The sequence below is a fragment of the Carassius gibelio genome, chromosome A15, assembly GCF_023724105.1.
Source record: "Carassius gibelio isolate Cgi1373 ecotype wild population from Czech Republic chromosome A15, carGib1.2-hapl.c, whole genome shotgun sequence".
Lineage (NCBI taxonomy): Eukaryota > Metazoa > Chordata > Actinopteri > Cypriniformes > Cyprinidae > Carassius > Carassius gibelio.
In genome coordinates, this window is record NC_068385.1 from 1,061,113 (window position 1) to 1,077,165 (window position 16,053).

At 38.0% G+C, this 16,053-nt stretch overlaps 1 protein-coding gene across 1 annotated transcript in view; it reads right to left on the minus strand.

Annotated features, from left to right (window-relative positions):
- Window positions 1-2,199: 2,199 nt before the first annotated feature.
- Window positions 2,200-16,053, minus strand: part of LOC128028910 (arsenite methyltransferase) — a 41,519-nt gene continuing 27,665 nt past the window's right edge. The window contains exon 11 of the mRNA XM_052616240.1: window positions 2,200-2,480. The gene's annotated coding sequence lies outside the window, so the exon portion shown is untranslated. The remainder of the gene's footprint in view (window positions 2,481-16,053) is intronic.

Genomic DNA, 16,053 nt, shown 5'->3' on the forward strand with positions numbered 1-16,053 from the left:
AAGTTGCAGAAAATTTAACCCCAGGCCATCCAAGATGTAGATACTGGAGAAATTAAAAAATGTATCACTCGCTAACAAATGAATCCTCTGCAGTGAATGGGTGCCGTCAGAATGAGAGTCCAAACAGCTTATAAAAACTTTACACGAAGTAATTCACACGATTCTAGTCTTGTGAAGCAAAATCTGCAACAACCACCAACAACCAAGGTTTTTTAACTTTAAACCATGAACCATACTAACACTTCCTCCGGTGAGAAAACAAACAAACATCCATTTTGTGTCTTGATGGATTTTTTTTCACTTCACAAAACATGAACTGATGGACTGGAGTCGAGTGGATTACTTGTGGATTTTTGAGAAGTTTTTATCAGCTGTTCGGGCTTTCCTTCTGACGGCACCCATTCACTGCAGAGGATCCACTGGTGAGCAAGTGATGTAACGCTACATTTCTCCAAACCTGTTCCAATGAAGAAACAAACTCATCTATATTGGATTGCCTGAGTTTGGATAAACTTTAAACTAATTTTTATTTTTGGTGAACTATTAGAAAACATTATCTTAGCTGAGAAACAATATCAAATTTGGAGCAATATGAGTGTAACTTTATGGCACCATAAATATATCTGTATATCTGATTAGAATACATCAATATATCTGATTAGATGCATAATATAAGATATATTTTTGACCTGCCTATGCTATCTGCTGCTTTGCAGAGTACAAACAGCTATAATTGTGCTTCCAATTGCCTTATATCTCTGCAAAATGCATGACTTAAAACAATGTTTTATGTGGCTGCCTCGACCTTCCGTATAAGCTTAAATCTCACATGTCGGGTTCGTGCCTGATGCAAATCTGATGCATGCAGCCGGAGCAGATGGATAAAACCAACCAATGAATTGACATTCGAGACTCATGATATGGTAATATACACTGGAGACCTGTGGCTGTTACTAAGCCAGTCTGCCAAATCTGAACCAAAAGAAGCACTGCTTCGGTTTAATCTGCCTCATTCATTTTCAGTGGATGTCTCAATAAAGCACTAATGCTTAAAGTGTGGCTTGTGGAAAAAGCTCTTATGGGAAAAAGGAGCTATTCTTTTCATTACCCTTGACAAGAGAACAATAGAGGGGGTATTGTGGATTGGTCAGGTTGTGTAGCAGGTAGTGTCTGTGGCAGGTAAATTGGGTGAAGCATGGGAGTTCTGTTTGCATCTGTTTCTCTGTCTGGTCTCCCACGGTTCACCAACACAGCAGTGACCGGATTCATCCAATCAGAATGCAGCTCTCATTTACTCCCTCAGCTCACTGGTGGAGAGAGGGGGCTATGAAAGAGAGATGGATGATTTTAGCTGAGAGAATGATATGCAGAACACAGTTTTCCTTGATCCCAACCAGGTAAAGCAGACAGGCTTTTGTGTATTCTAGTGGTCAAATTATATGTTTTTTTTTTTTTTTTTTTTATAAATAAAATAATGAAGTGCATTATTCATTGTACAGTAAAATGGCCACCTCTGTAATAAGGCCTATCAGGACAGGCTGGCTCTGATTTCTAAACAGCAGGCCAATATAATGCTCAATTTAAATTAAAATAATGAATAAAAAAGTTTTAATTATTAATTGTTCCTCAAAAAAGAAAAGAAAGAAAGAAAGAAAAAGTTCATTGTAAAATGATCACTTCTAGCCAGTGCTCTTTTGTTCAGTCAGGACAGACTGATGCTGATATCTGAAGAGCAATAAAATGCTGAAAAAAAAAACCTTCAACACTATATTTATTGTTTTATACTATAAATATTTTACACAAAATGTTATTTTATGTTTTTTACAAATGAGTATTAATTTATATTTATTAATATGTTATATCTAATATTTTACATAGTACTTACAAAATTCATAGGATTTTTTATTTATTTAATTTTATTATTAATATTATTAATTTATTTATTGTCATTTATTAATTATAAAATAACAGCCAATAATCAGCTAATCGGGCACAGTGCAATGTTGATAAATGCTTAAAATGTCCAAATGTATTTAGATTAACTGGCCCGAGTGAAATACATTTTACACATTTATACTCAAATGCCATCATATCCTCCTACTGAAACCGCAAGGACAACTTTGACCGTAAAATCTCTTGTTGTATGTCTTGTGTATAAAAGTCTCAGTATGTTTCTTTGAAAAAAAACAAGCAAGAGAATAAAGTTATTCACTTTTTAATCCTTTATTGAAGAAAGTCTGGCCAAAAGCATTTTCAAAGTAACAAAAGAGTGTATTTCTTTTGTATTCGGCATGTGAGAGAGAAGCAGAGCGAGAGAAAGAGACAAAGTTTCAACAGTTTTATAATGCATCTAATAGAGTGTGTCTGGTTGTACTTGGCAGTCGCTGTGGCAGCCCAAAAACTCGTTGACCTCTCAGCTCATCTGTGCAGAGATGTGCTAAGTCTGAGGAGCTTCGCTTGAACACCGCCGGGCCGGCTGCCTGCAAATCAAACACAAAGCACTGTTTCAGCAACAATCGCACATATACATCATTTCAAATGGCCCTCAATCGGTGGTATTTCAATTTGAGCCCAAACCACACATTTAACATCTTATTAAAGGGTTTTAGAGATTGGCACTCGACTCGTCCGTGGTAAACCTCGGCCATCTGCCATAGATAACAGCTACATTTCCATATGAGGCACAATATGCATAGTTTTTTTTTTTTGCGAACAGACATAAACATTCCATGAAAATACCCCTACAATTACAGTGAATTTAAAACTCAGTATATGAGACGCAATGAGGTTTTCCTGCATCGATGGATTATTTAGCCAGCTTCAAGAAAACATGTCAGCAAAATGTGACCTGGTGGCTGAGAAAGTGCAGACAAGCTTAATCATAGGATATCATATATTCAAATCAAATAGCGTCTGTGCACACCGTGTCTGCTCAGTACCTCACGGTGGGGTGGCTAACATGAGGGTCGTCTCCTTTTGGAGACAGACTGCTGAGAGAAGGTGACCTTGGTGGTGCCGATGCAAATACTGTCACAGTGTACCTCACTGTCGCATGCGAAACGAAATAGGGGCACAGATGGGTTGGGTTGTCATGGCAACACCTACTAAGCAAAGTAGAGGGCGCCAAGGAGTTGAAGAGGGACAATGGGAGATTTGGAGCCAGAATTTAATTTGCATCAGTTTACGGACTAGATCTAAATGACAGCACTAAAGAGAATCTCACAGGCGCTAATGGCTGTCTGACAGCACATGGTTAAATTAGGCAACAGAAAAAAAAAAGACCACAAAATATTGATTTGACTTGCAACAGCACATTTTCAAGAGATTATTACAGCTGTGCAAGAAATTGAAATGTGAAAATTAAATGGAAATGTTGTCGTCTATTGAAATGGAGGCTGAAAGCAATGGCGGCAGTGCACTCAAAGATGGAGTGTGTTTTCAGGTGACTGTCTGGAAGCCTGCCGCAGTGTCTGAACGACCCAGACATCAGCCAACTCTGATCACTCCCCAAGTGTGTGCTTGCAAATATGTGTGTGTGTGTGTGTGTGAGAGAGAGAAAGTCATAGAATAGAAGAGAAAGGGAAATGGAAAAAGACAGATAGAAAAGAGCTGCTACAAGCTGTTGTGTCCTTATTTGACACTAATTTAGTAAATGGAGACAATAGCTTCGACAAAGGAATAGCTCTTGCAAAATCTGTCAAGAAATTCACTCACTTTGAGGCCTTCCTTGACCTCAATGGGAGTACATATTTAATGCATCACTTAAATTGGGTAGAAATCATGCCAGCTCTGCACTATAGAAATTACCCACGATGCATGACTCATACTGTTACTGCTCTTGGTGGTAAATCATTGTGTAAATCCACAATCAAGATCTTTTATTCAATTTATAATTCCATTTAAATCAGATTGTGATTTCCCAACAAAAAGGTTCAACAAGCCTCACGATTTACTGCCAATTTCTTTCCCAATTTAATTTGTAATTTTCACAGCACATAGAAAAGTGTCTACTGCACAGTTTCATAAATCACTCACCATCTCATTACCAATATCCAGAAAGCTGTAAACCATCAAGTTGGATGTTTTCAGCTTTGAAACTCTCACTATACTGTACCTCCGAATAGAATCCCAAAGTCACTCAACTCCAAAGTTAAGTTCTCTTTCCAATGTCTTATTTGACTGACAGACAGAGGCTGGTTTTTACTGGGCATGCGCATCCAGCCGAGTCTAGTGGCTTTCAGGATTACTGTGCCATGTCTGACTATTTTGTATTCATGGTGGATGACTATCTCGCTACTGTTGCTGGGGGCTCTGTGGAGCAAGCACCTATTAGCTGGAAAACTGCCATGATTTGGAGTGAAGTTTAATAAATATATAAAAGCTAAACAGTACGTAAGTAGATGGTTAGCGTCAGAGGACAATCAGTTTTGTTGAGGTTGCATTTTTTTTAGATGCTCCTCTATTCTTCTCTAACTCATTCATAAAAGAAAAAAAATACACAAACGGAGCAAGAAATCTATCAAAATGATATAATATATATATTTTTTTCTGTCTTATGAATAGCAAAATCTTACTCACCCAGGGGCTTTATAATTACACATCAACAATAGATGTGGGCTAATGCAAATGGAAAACCAGGTAGTGAAATAGAGAATTATTCATATGAATTCAATATGAAGCAAGCGGGCAAGCACACCGAATGCCATTAGAACTGTGTGCAGAATTATACTATTAATCCATAAATGGTTTGAAGACTCGCTTTTCAGCTGTCATAAACCCAGCGATGACATATTCAAGCAAAGCAATTATCTTCATAACTGGAGTCTTATTGGAAACTCTACAGACGAGTAAGATATTTGAGTGAGGGTAATAAATCCAGCCTTCTCCTAAGATAAAAAATACATTCCTAATCCACCTTCATTGTTCACAGACATCACATGGACAGTAATGGAATATACTGACCTTTTCCACCTTTTATTTCCATTGTACATCTTGCCATGATAATTCCATAATAAAGGAGACAATCTGCTTTTAATTAATCTGCCAGAGAACTTCTTCAAAAATGATTGAAAACAGAATTTGCCCTCCATACACTCTTGACAATATCTGTCCCTGCTAATATACTGTAATAGTATCCATATGCCCAGCAGGATGCAAACCAAATGCATTACCTACACATTAAATTCCCAGTTAATTCTCCTTTTGATACGCATTTTAATGCATTAGCTGTGCTTGTGAAAGAGCCAAAAAATACATGTCGCTTTACCAAAACTACATAAAAGGAACATGTACATTTTGCTGCATTTAATTTGACTTTTACTATAGTATTGTAATAAATTTATGCTCTCATCTGAGAACTTTTTAGATGGAAAACCACCTAATCAGACACCTTAGCTGCCAGATGTGTGGTATTTCCCAATTTACAAACCGGTTGTGCCTAAAGATTAAAATATGAGAAATGTTACGTCAAGTTATGTCATGTTCAGAGTTTAAAATACAGAAATAGCCTGTGGCCTGTTCACACTTGTCATTTCCAATCACTGGTTTAATGTAATCCCAGGTTCACTTGTTTTATGTTTCATACTGTTCCTACTTCATTCTTGGGTAGTTGCTCATATTTTTAAGCTTTAAGAAAGTATATTTAGAAAATAAAGGTTACCATTCGTATTTGCAAAGTCAAATCAATCATTTGTGACGCAGTCAGTATGTGAACCTGTGGAACCTGGAACCTATGTTTATCTGTGAAAATGCATTTAGTCATTAGGAAATGCCAGGTAAAATGCTATCAAATCTTTTCAAATGATATAAACTACAAGAATATACAATAATTTGTAGTACAATAGTAGGCTTATACATTTTTCCCCTCAGATGCTAAAACAACAGTGTGGGAAAGTTTCTGTGACTCTTTAAAGCTCATGAATATTTAATTAGGTAAGCAGTGCAGCAATGTATGATTGGTTGTGTAATTATAAATAAATCTCAATACATTTTTACCACTGCATCGTTTGCACAACAATTAGAGGGTTAGCATCACAAAATCCTTGGTTAACCCTAACTCTCTTTTTAAAATAGAAGTGTGAAATACTTCACCCAGGGTTAAAAATGGCATTAACCTGGGATTTAAAGGCTCACCCAGGGTTAAGCGCGGTGTGAAATCCCCACATATACAACATTATATGATTAGCATGTGTTAAGCAGACAAACAGACTGTTGCACAAAGCTCGATTGAGTTTGTGAGAGAGGATTTTTTGGAGAGGTGCTAAAGCCCTCCACCTGTCTCCCAAGCTCCTGACTCGTGATTTTGAAGGAAGAACTCACGAGTTAGGGTCTCAGGGAGCAAGAGGAGGGCAGCCATAACCAGCTAAGCCTATCTCTTTTCTTTCATCAGTGCTGAGCTCAGCAGCTCCTACACTGCCAAAAGTTTGTGTCTGGCTGCACATCTGCTTTTTGTCCTACAGCAATCACTGTGAAAAGACATTTGGAGGGGAATTTTCCCTGCCATTATTAATTGCACAAGCTGGAAAATGTTGTTGAGTAAAATACAAATACATTTGCAAAAATATGCATGCAATGGAAGGCAAAATAACAATTGGATGATGGGATGGAAAAGAAGAAAGGAAAAATGACAGCTTGTGAGACTTGTTTCCTCTTTGTCGGATTGGACTTTCGATAGACAAATGCCCTCTGCTCTGCAGTCTTTGGGTGTGGAGAGGAAACACATCCCCTCCCCACCTCCATCTCAGAGCCAGACAGTCAGTCCTTCCTCTTTGTTGTCTTCTCTAAGTCATGACAGACTTGCAATCCCACAGAAAGCCGGCAGAGACTCAAGATCCCTTGTCCACTTCACAGGTAGGACAAAACGACCTAGCATTGCAGTTCGATACATCAGACATTAGCTTTAGACACAGAAAAGACAGAAAAATCCCCAGCGAAAGTCTGCGATAGTTTCAAACAGGCTGCAGCGGACACTCAAACCCGACTGCGACTATGGTGCATGCACCAAACTGCCTCAAGACAAAGCTGTCAATTGGTTATTTGGAGGAGCGACTAGTTGTCAACTGCATACAGATGTGGCAAACATCCGAACGGCGAACCCCACCCCCTCTTTTACCTCTGCCGCCACTATTCAGTACGCTTAATGAAATCTCTCCCATCTGTGGTGACAATTCAGTCGCTCACCCCAACCAAAACATGAGTGATGTTATTCCCTTCACCTCTCCCGGCTCCTCCCCCAGTCTCCTCCCGCCCCCCACACCTCTGGCCCCTGTCCTCCCTCGAGGCAGACGAAGGGGGGAGTGGACCGAGGTGATGCTCCTGGGAATGAGTAGATTATTATCAGCATTCACAATTTACCTCTGGCTTTCCGAACAAACGAGACTCCATCGCTGCCACCATCCATCTCTGAAGAAGAGGGGAAAAAATATGATTTGGAGGTGAAGAAGAGAGTGGCTGTATGCTGAATCAGACGCAGACTGGTCTTAGGAGGGGGGCGGTGGCAGACTAGAAGGCGCAGGTTATTCCCGCCCCGGCGTTTGCTGCCATTGGCTTGTGGGAGACATCCATCACCCTGTCCCGCAGTGGCATGAGGCTGCGGCGCATGAGTGAGGCGACCACTTCTCTTCAGGCACAAGGCAAATGGACGGTGGCAGAAAAGTGAAGCTAAAGATCCAAGGAAAGACTTCACAAACTCAATATCTTCCTGACAGTCATCAACCCCCTCCCAGCTCAGGGGACGCTAACCTTAATCGACCGAGGAGAGCAATAAACCATTCGCACAAACTATTCTGCGGTTGATCTGGATCAGCCACTGACATATTCTTTGAGAAATTAACTAATAAGCAATAATTTACACTACTGCTGATAGCATGTTATGGATAAATCTGTGCCTAATTCATCATTAAGTCTAACGTTATAGTGCAAACATTGAGAATGGCGGAGAGGGTGCATGTAACGATATAATGACTTGCAGAACAGCATATCCTGTGGTTCAGTTCATTCCCCATTTCATTAACACTCCTGCCCTATGCAGGCATCCTCAGAGGAGCGCAGCGCTCTGAATGTCAGTATATAATCTCCACTGCACCACAAGGAACACAGCCATTTCTACACCAACACATAATTCAAGTCCAAGTCCGGTTGGACTCCAGACTGCAGACACTGGAGACTCTACATGGCCGAGGGACTTTTAAAGCAAATGAAATCAATGCGGGCCCTAAACTAGTGCCTGTAATCAATCAACTCTATTACAGCCTTTGCCTCAGTGTCTGGATGCTGCTGACCCCCACTTTCACCTTTGGACATGCAGTCACTGAGGATGCAGTGAATACATTTCCAGCTCCACAAAGCTTGTTAGTCCTTGTGCAGTTGAGTGTTATGGTTCTGCAGTGGCCCTACACAACCATAAAATTAATGTGCTCTCTAAACACTGTATTGGGATTGTGCAATATTCAGAATTAAAGAACTGGTTCTCTTTTAATTCGTAAGTGTATCTATGTTTATATGTATTAAAATAAATCAAATTAATTTATATTTATGAAATATATATAATTTATTTAAATTGTTATTGCAATTCTGTACCCTGTTTGCTACCTAAATTCAAATTTAAAAGGCATTCTCAGTTCAAATCAAAATAGTGCACAATCCTGGATTCTACTAAGATTTCTTCTCTGCTCTGCTAACTTCAAGAACATAAAATCTGTCTAGCAAAATTTCACTGAGTTGAGAACGACTGTACTGGCTGACAGTGTAGAGTGAGCAAACATTAATAACTATCATGTCTTGTCACACCAAAGGACAGCCGCTCAATGCTATCGATTTTTCTTAGGGGTCAAAGGGCGAGCCGGCATTGATCCATGAGACTCTCTGACAGCACTGAAAGGTCCAGCTCCAGACAAATCAATGACACCTCAGCTCACCACATATACATTATGGTTATTTACTGGACATGAAGCAAAAGCAAGCTTTATTACTTGTCTGCCAGGTACAGCAAAGCTAAGCAAAACTCATATTAGAGCTTTAGAGAAAAATCTGTTAGGCTTATTAACCAGTTAAAGGGTGAACAGATGAGTAAAAATTTCCCCTCATGGAAACTAGTTGGGTTACCACTGAAATTATGAGAAATATGGACTGAGATGCAGACAAATACAGAATCAATTCGGTTCACCCTGTAGTAGAAATATGGGTCTCATTCTAGCACAGCATTCACCAAAGATGGATGCATGAAATGAACTGTAAAAACAGAGACATCAAGGAAGCTAACAATAGGCCTTGGTTCTGAAAGTATTTGTAAGAGTTCAATTTCAGAATATTTTATCGATTTCAAGTGTGATTGAAGTGACTGGCTGCAGCTTCTAACAGACATAATCCTCAATGACTTAATTCCATTCAATACTAGTGAAAGGATATATAGAAATCCATATCTCAGAAACACACTCAATTGATTCAAATACTCATTCCAGATAAAAATGCAATACATCACAGTACTTAATTTGCCTTAAGATATTTATAAAAGCAGTCTCAAAGTTTTCTTTTAGTTTAGTTTTGGTATCTGTAATGCTGATTGGTGGCTTGTGAGCTCCAAGGAAAGCTAGAAGGTTGTATAGTTAACTCCCAGTGCAAAATTCTAAACCATACAACCTACTACCTCAACCTGAATGCACACAGTCTCGGTTACTTTCATCCTTTTAGAAGTTATTTACATAAACGCCAGTCGATAATAAATTATAATAGACGAGTCTGAACAACTTCGATGCCTGGCAAGCAAGGAAAAGAGTGCAATATGCACAGAAAATCAAAAGCAGGCTTGCCTTACATGTTGGACGATTTTCTACCACAGAGACAGAGACCCATAGAAACGAGCTTGTGCTATCAAACTTATCACAAGATCGGATCTACGGGTTAATGACAAGTGGCTGCTCATTTAACCAAGGACTTGGAAAAAGACTCCAGTGATTGTCCTACACTATTGAAAGACATAAAGATTTATGCTAATATCCAGCACATCAATGTATGACCTCCATAAAAATCTCCATTGTAAAGAATTTTCCTTTTATTTGGGCCTTCGGTGTAAACACGCAGCACAATGCAGTGTATAGATAAATATACAAACTACTCTTTTGTGATGGAAGCAAAGGTCTGAGTCACTACGAGAAAAGGTCTTTCAGTTTTCCTACACCATTATTAAGAATTAACTCCAATATCAGCTTATTACATGCATTCCTAACCTGTACAAACTGATGAAAGTCAAATCCACCCACAAACCTGTAACTTTTAAGCAGTTATGATGGTTATGGTTGGGGAGTTTGATGCAAGAGCTCAACTTTGTTCAAAGAAATGGCTTCACTGAAAAAAAAAAAAAAAGTAGGTAGCTCAACAGATCATGTTTCCCCACTAAAATCTTTGACAAGTTCAGTGATTGATAACACAAAACTCTTGCCTAGTCCAAAACCTCAACAGCCTTTCCCACTCATGAGTCACTGAGGTAATGTTGCTTTTTCAAAAATGATGCCAACATTTTAAATACCGGCACACCCTGGCCTGTCAAACTCAGTTCTGTTAGGAAAATAGTGGATCTCTCTTGCTAAACTGAGAGCAAAGCTGCATCTTAGCATTCCTTTTAGTAACTCTAACTAAACCACCGTTAGCTACTAATCCTAAACATCAAACAGCATTATAATGGTAGTCTAAAGACTCGCTAAGTACAGTATCAGTTTCATTACCTCTTGACCTCTCACTTGACTCTCACTTTTGAAGAGCCAAGATTGTATAGGCTCACAGTGGTAGACAATGTTGGACTTGGAGTGAGAAATTTACAACCACCGTCTGAGCACTTTATTGCTTTCCATAACAAAACATGATGAACTGAAAGCATCTTCCACTGAAATGGCCATGTAAGGTCAAACGTGGCTCTTTGATTTTGTGGTCAGCTTCCAAGTTTAACCTTGCCCATAAGCTGGTTCACATTACCAGTAAATTTAAATGGAGCATGGTGAATAGGAACCAAGCTATGAGGCTTTACAAATAAAGAATGTGGACATGTCAGGATATGCAGGTCATAAAATAACATTTCATGCCCACACCAAAGAAAAACTCAGGTATCTTTAATAGTCAACATGTATATATATCTAAAATGTAGAATACAATAACATCTGTTTACCTTTTAAAAGTGAGGATGCTTTGATCATTCTTCTGTGAGAGTAGTATTTTACAGTTTTGGCAGTTAAAAAAAGTTAACTCAAACACATACAGGTGCATCTCAATAAATTAGAATGTCGTTCAGTTTATTTCAGTAATTAAACTTGTGTATTAAGTGAGTGAAGTGACATTCAGTCAAGTATGGTGACCCATACTCAGAATTTGTGCTCTGCATTTAACCCATCCGAAATGCACACACACAGAGCAGTAAACACACACACACACACACACTGTGAGCACACACCCGGAGCAGTGGGCAGCCATTTATGCTGCAGCGCCCGGGGAGCAGTTGGGGGTTCAATGCCTTGCTCAAGGCCACCTCATTCGTGGTATTGAAGGTGGAGAGAGAACTGTACATTCACTCCCCCCACCCACAATTCCGTCCGGCCCGAGACTAGAACCCACAACCCTTCGATTGGGAGTCCAACCCTTTAACCATTAGGCCACGACTTCCCTAATTAAATAAATTCAATGCAAACAGATAATTGTGATTTTGGCTCACATTTAACAAAAACCCAAGAATTCACTATCTCAACAAAAATGTAAATATGGAATATCAGCTAATCAACTCAAAACACCTGCAAAGGTTTCCTGAGCCTTCAGAATGGCCTCTCAGTTTGGTTCACTGGGCTACACAATCATGGGGAAGACTGCTGATCTGACAGTTGTCCAGAAGACAATCATGGACACCCTTCACAAGGAGGGTATGCCACAAACATTAATTGCCAAAGAAGCTGGCTGTTCACAGAGTGCTGTATCCAAGCATGCAAACAGAAAGTTGAGTGTAAGGAAAAATTGTGGAAGAAAAATATGCACAACCAACTTCACAAGGAATGGACTGAGGGTGGGGTCAAGGCATCAAGAACCACCACACACAGACGTGTCAAGGAATTGGTGTGATTGGCTGGCCAGCAAACTCACCAGACCTGAACCCCATAGAGAATCTATGGGGTATTGTCAAGAGGAAAATTAGAAACAAGAGACCAAAAAATGAAGATGAGCTGAAGGCCACTGTCATAGAAACCTGGGCTTCCATACCACCTCTGCTGTGCCACAAACTGATCACTTCCATAGCACGCCGAACTGAGGCAGTAATTAAAGCAAAAGGAGCTCCTTCCAAGTATTGAGTACATGTACAGTAAATGAACATACTTTCCAGAAGGCCAACAATTCACTAAAAATTCTAATTTATTGAGATGCACCTGTAGTCTATCATCATTTACTAATGATGCCATTCCACACCATATGAGTTTCTTTCTTCTTGAGAACACACATACTGTGAAAGTGAGTGGTGAACAGGGCCTGTCAAGCTTTAAAAATGACAATATGTTCTATTTATTTATTAGCATTCATGTCAAACAAGCATGACAAAATATAAACCTTGAAAACAATGCAAGTTGTTTTAGATAAAAGCCAAATTCAAAAATGTTAATACATTAAAAAAAAAGTTAATTTTTACTCTGAAATTGCTAGTAAATTCACAAATAATTTCAAAATTATCAAGAAATCTGGAAATTGCAAGGTAACTGAATTAAACATAACATTTTAATAATAACAACATATTACAATAATCTTTGTAATTTCCAAAAATATTTTTTACAGTGTAGAACAGATGACAATTTAAGTCATTATGAATTAATGAATTAATGAATGAATGTGATTCATTTGTGGTCTTTTCCTCACTCAAAGCTAACTTATGGCTTCAGAAGACTTGGAACATTTGTCAAGCTCAAAGAAATGGCTAAAAGCACCATAATATGGGCCCATCATGGTCTTTTTTGTCATTTTTAGAGCTGGAAAGCCCCATGGTCAACATTTGCTTTGATTACAAGAAAATTAACAATGTGAACATTTTGCAAAACAACTTTTTTTTTTTCCTGTGTGTCACACATGATTACATTACACTTTGATTGACATGGAATGATGGCAGAATTTCATGGTTGGGTAAACTAATCTTTCGAAATGTACTTGCATAAAAGTTTATTTCACCTCGCCAGTTCCATTCCTTGTAAACAAAGATTAGCCTAGAATATGAGAAATCCTTGTTCATTTATGAAGAATATTTCCATGTATTATAAACTCCATTCTTTAGCGGATTTGTACTTTCTGACATGTGAGAATGGAAACCTTGACCGATCGATTAGTTTTATACCGAGCATTAACAAAAGTAATGAAAGCAAGGACAGATGGGGAGTGCTGTGGCACTTTATCTGAAAAAGAAAGATATTTTTTTGGCTACAGCCTGACTGTTTGTGCACATGTGAAGTGAACTCAATGGTGCCATTAGTCTTAAACAAGAAAATTCGAGCAGCAGCTGAGTGGGGCCCCTCACGTGCCATTTGGCTACAAGGCAGTGTTACATGCATCGAGGAGTCACTCGGTTCATAGCAATTACTCAAACATATGACAGGACTCATGACTCACACACTGCTCCGCATTTTGCTGAGTGAAAACAAGACTCGTCTGAATCTTATTAAAGTCATGGAGAAAACTCTTGACAGATCCATCACACTTCTTTCTCACTGCAACTCTTCAGACCTGACCTAAAAAGGTTTACAAAGAGAACCCTTGCCAAAGTGTGATTCAATTCTCCAGCTGTTCGGAGAAAATATTTCAACCGAAAGCAATTATTTAATTAAAGCTCGTTTGCATCAATAAAGTTATTTATGATCCATAGTGGTCAATATCTAGTTAGTATTTCGCAGCAATATGTATTTTGCCTTCACCGGTATCATCAAACTTGTTTTATTGAATATTCATGTTTGCCAATTTGTAAATAATTCACCACAAAACTTATAAACTGAATCATAAAAAAATTATGACAAAAACAGGTCCTATGCCAGTTTGAAATTTAGCCAACCACACTGAGCCAACCCAGTCTACACAAATTAAAGATTGGTTATGGGCAGTGCCTCTTTGTAATAATTTATAGGCAATTTTAACAGCGTAATGCACCTGTGGTTGTCCAGGAGTAAGTTGTTGCCTGCGGCATATAAAGACCACTGACAAATGGTGCACTTCTCCAGATGTAAAGATGTCAGAGAGTAAATCCCTCTCTTGCTTGATAAGTAGTCAAATCTTAACCCAGACTCGATGTACAGCAACAGGAAGTAAATATCCATCACATGCTATCTATCTATCTATCTATCTATCTATCTATCTATCTATCTATCTATCTATCTATCTATCTATCTATCTATCAAAACATCTTATTTGATAGGTTTGTATACTTTATTTTTGACAAAACATCCTATGTTTTGGTAGTGACTGCACATTTCTGGTGACAGTAATGCTTTCACTACTGAAACTCCACCCAATATTTCGGTATGACAAGTGACAATTTTAGGTACTTTTGAACCTATGTCAAAGATGCTAATCAGCATGTGGTTAGCTAGTAGATTTCTGAACAGTTGCACAAACATAAATATTAAATGATATGGAATAACTGCCAAAAAAGTGTGCTTAATTGCAGAAAAAAAGGTGGTCTGTAGTGACATTCCTTAGAGTTGCACTCAGATTTTTCAGGCTTTTGAACACATTTGTCTCAAAATTATGGGCCTATCTACTCACCCTGGAGCTATAAGAGAGACACCCACATAAATAATTCCTGATCATAATGTAAGGGTTTAGTTAATTTCAGTCTCAGCCAATGGACCAAAACATACACTGTTTCGGTAGTGACATGAACATTATTTACAAAGATAATATAAAATACATAAAAAAAATTACTTCACTTTTTAAAAGAATAATATATATATATATATATATATATATATATATATATATATATATATATATATATATATATATATATATATATATATATATATATGATTTTCAAAGTTGTAAATAAAGCAAAGATTTGTATTGGCGTACAAGAAAATACTGTTTCAGTCTTTCAATTTCGACATTTAACTTTAAATTCAATGAGTTACTTGCTGTTTCTTTGTATTTCTAAAATTTACTAGCAGTTTCTAAGTAATATTGTTTTTTGTCTCACTACCCTTCACTCATCCATCCATTTGTGTCAGTTTTAAGCAATTATTGTTTTGGTGGATGACTGGATGAGCTGAGGCTAGGAGCCTGAGGCGTGCAGGGTAAGGTCTTTTGTCAGCCCCTGTGGAAAGGGACCTGATAGCGATAGTTTGAATAAAGTAGAGATTTGCTGGGAGAGGCGCCAAGAAAATGACTTTGTTTGACCCAGCTGCCAATCAATCTTCCCACACAGTGCCAGACTAAACACAGTTAGTGTTTTAGCAGGACTTGTTGGCTTCAGTTGCCGGATAATTGAGGGGAAAACTGGGGTCCTGTTCGGGGAGAGATACACGAAGTACCAGTAAACACACACTCATCCCAGGGTCTGTGGATTCATGGCTGCAAAATAGTAGGAAGTCTGCAAAAGTTATATTTTGGTATTATATTACAGTCATGAGATTAAAAGTAAGGCAGAGTAGTTAATTTACTAAATAACAAATCCATAAAATTTCCATTTATTGGTCAAAATACCACAGAAATTATTATGTTTTTAAACCTGAGCTGGACAGCTTTCCTTTATTTTATTAAAATATATATATATCTCAAAAGTGTTGAGGCCAATATGATGCAGGTATATATTGATAATTTTTCACCATGTAAAAGACTATTGCCAAGCACAACATTAGATGATTATGAAAAACATCAATACTTGATGAGATTCAAATGATTTAGGCTTGAAAATAACCATAAGCATCAATATGGCTATATATAAAGCATTAGATCAATGCAAGCAAAAAGCTTGTGAAAGCATTCATTAGAATTCCCTTCAAAAAATAAAATCAAATGGCATTTCAGTTTAATTACTTACTTTGTTAATTACTTTCC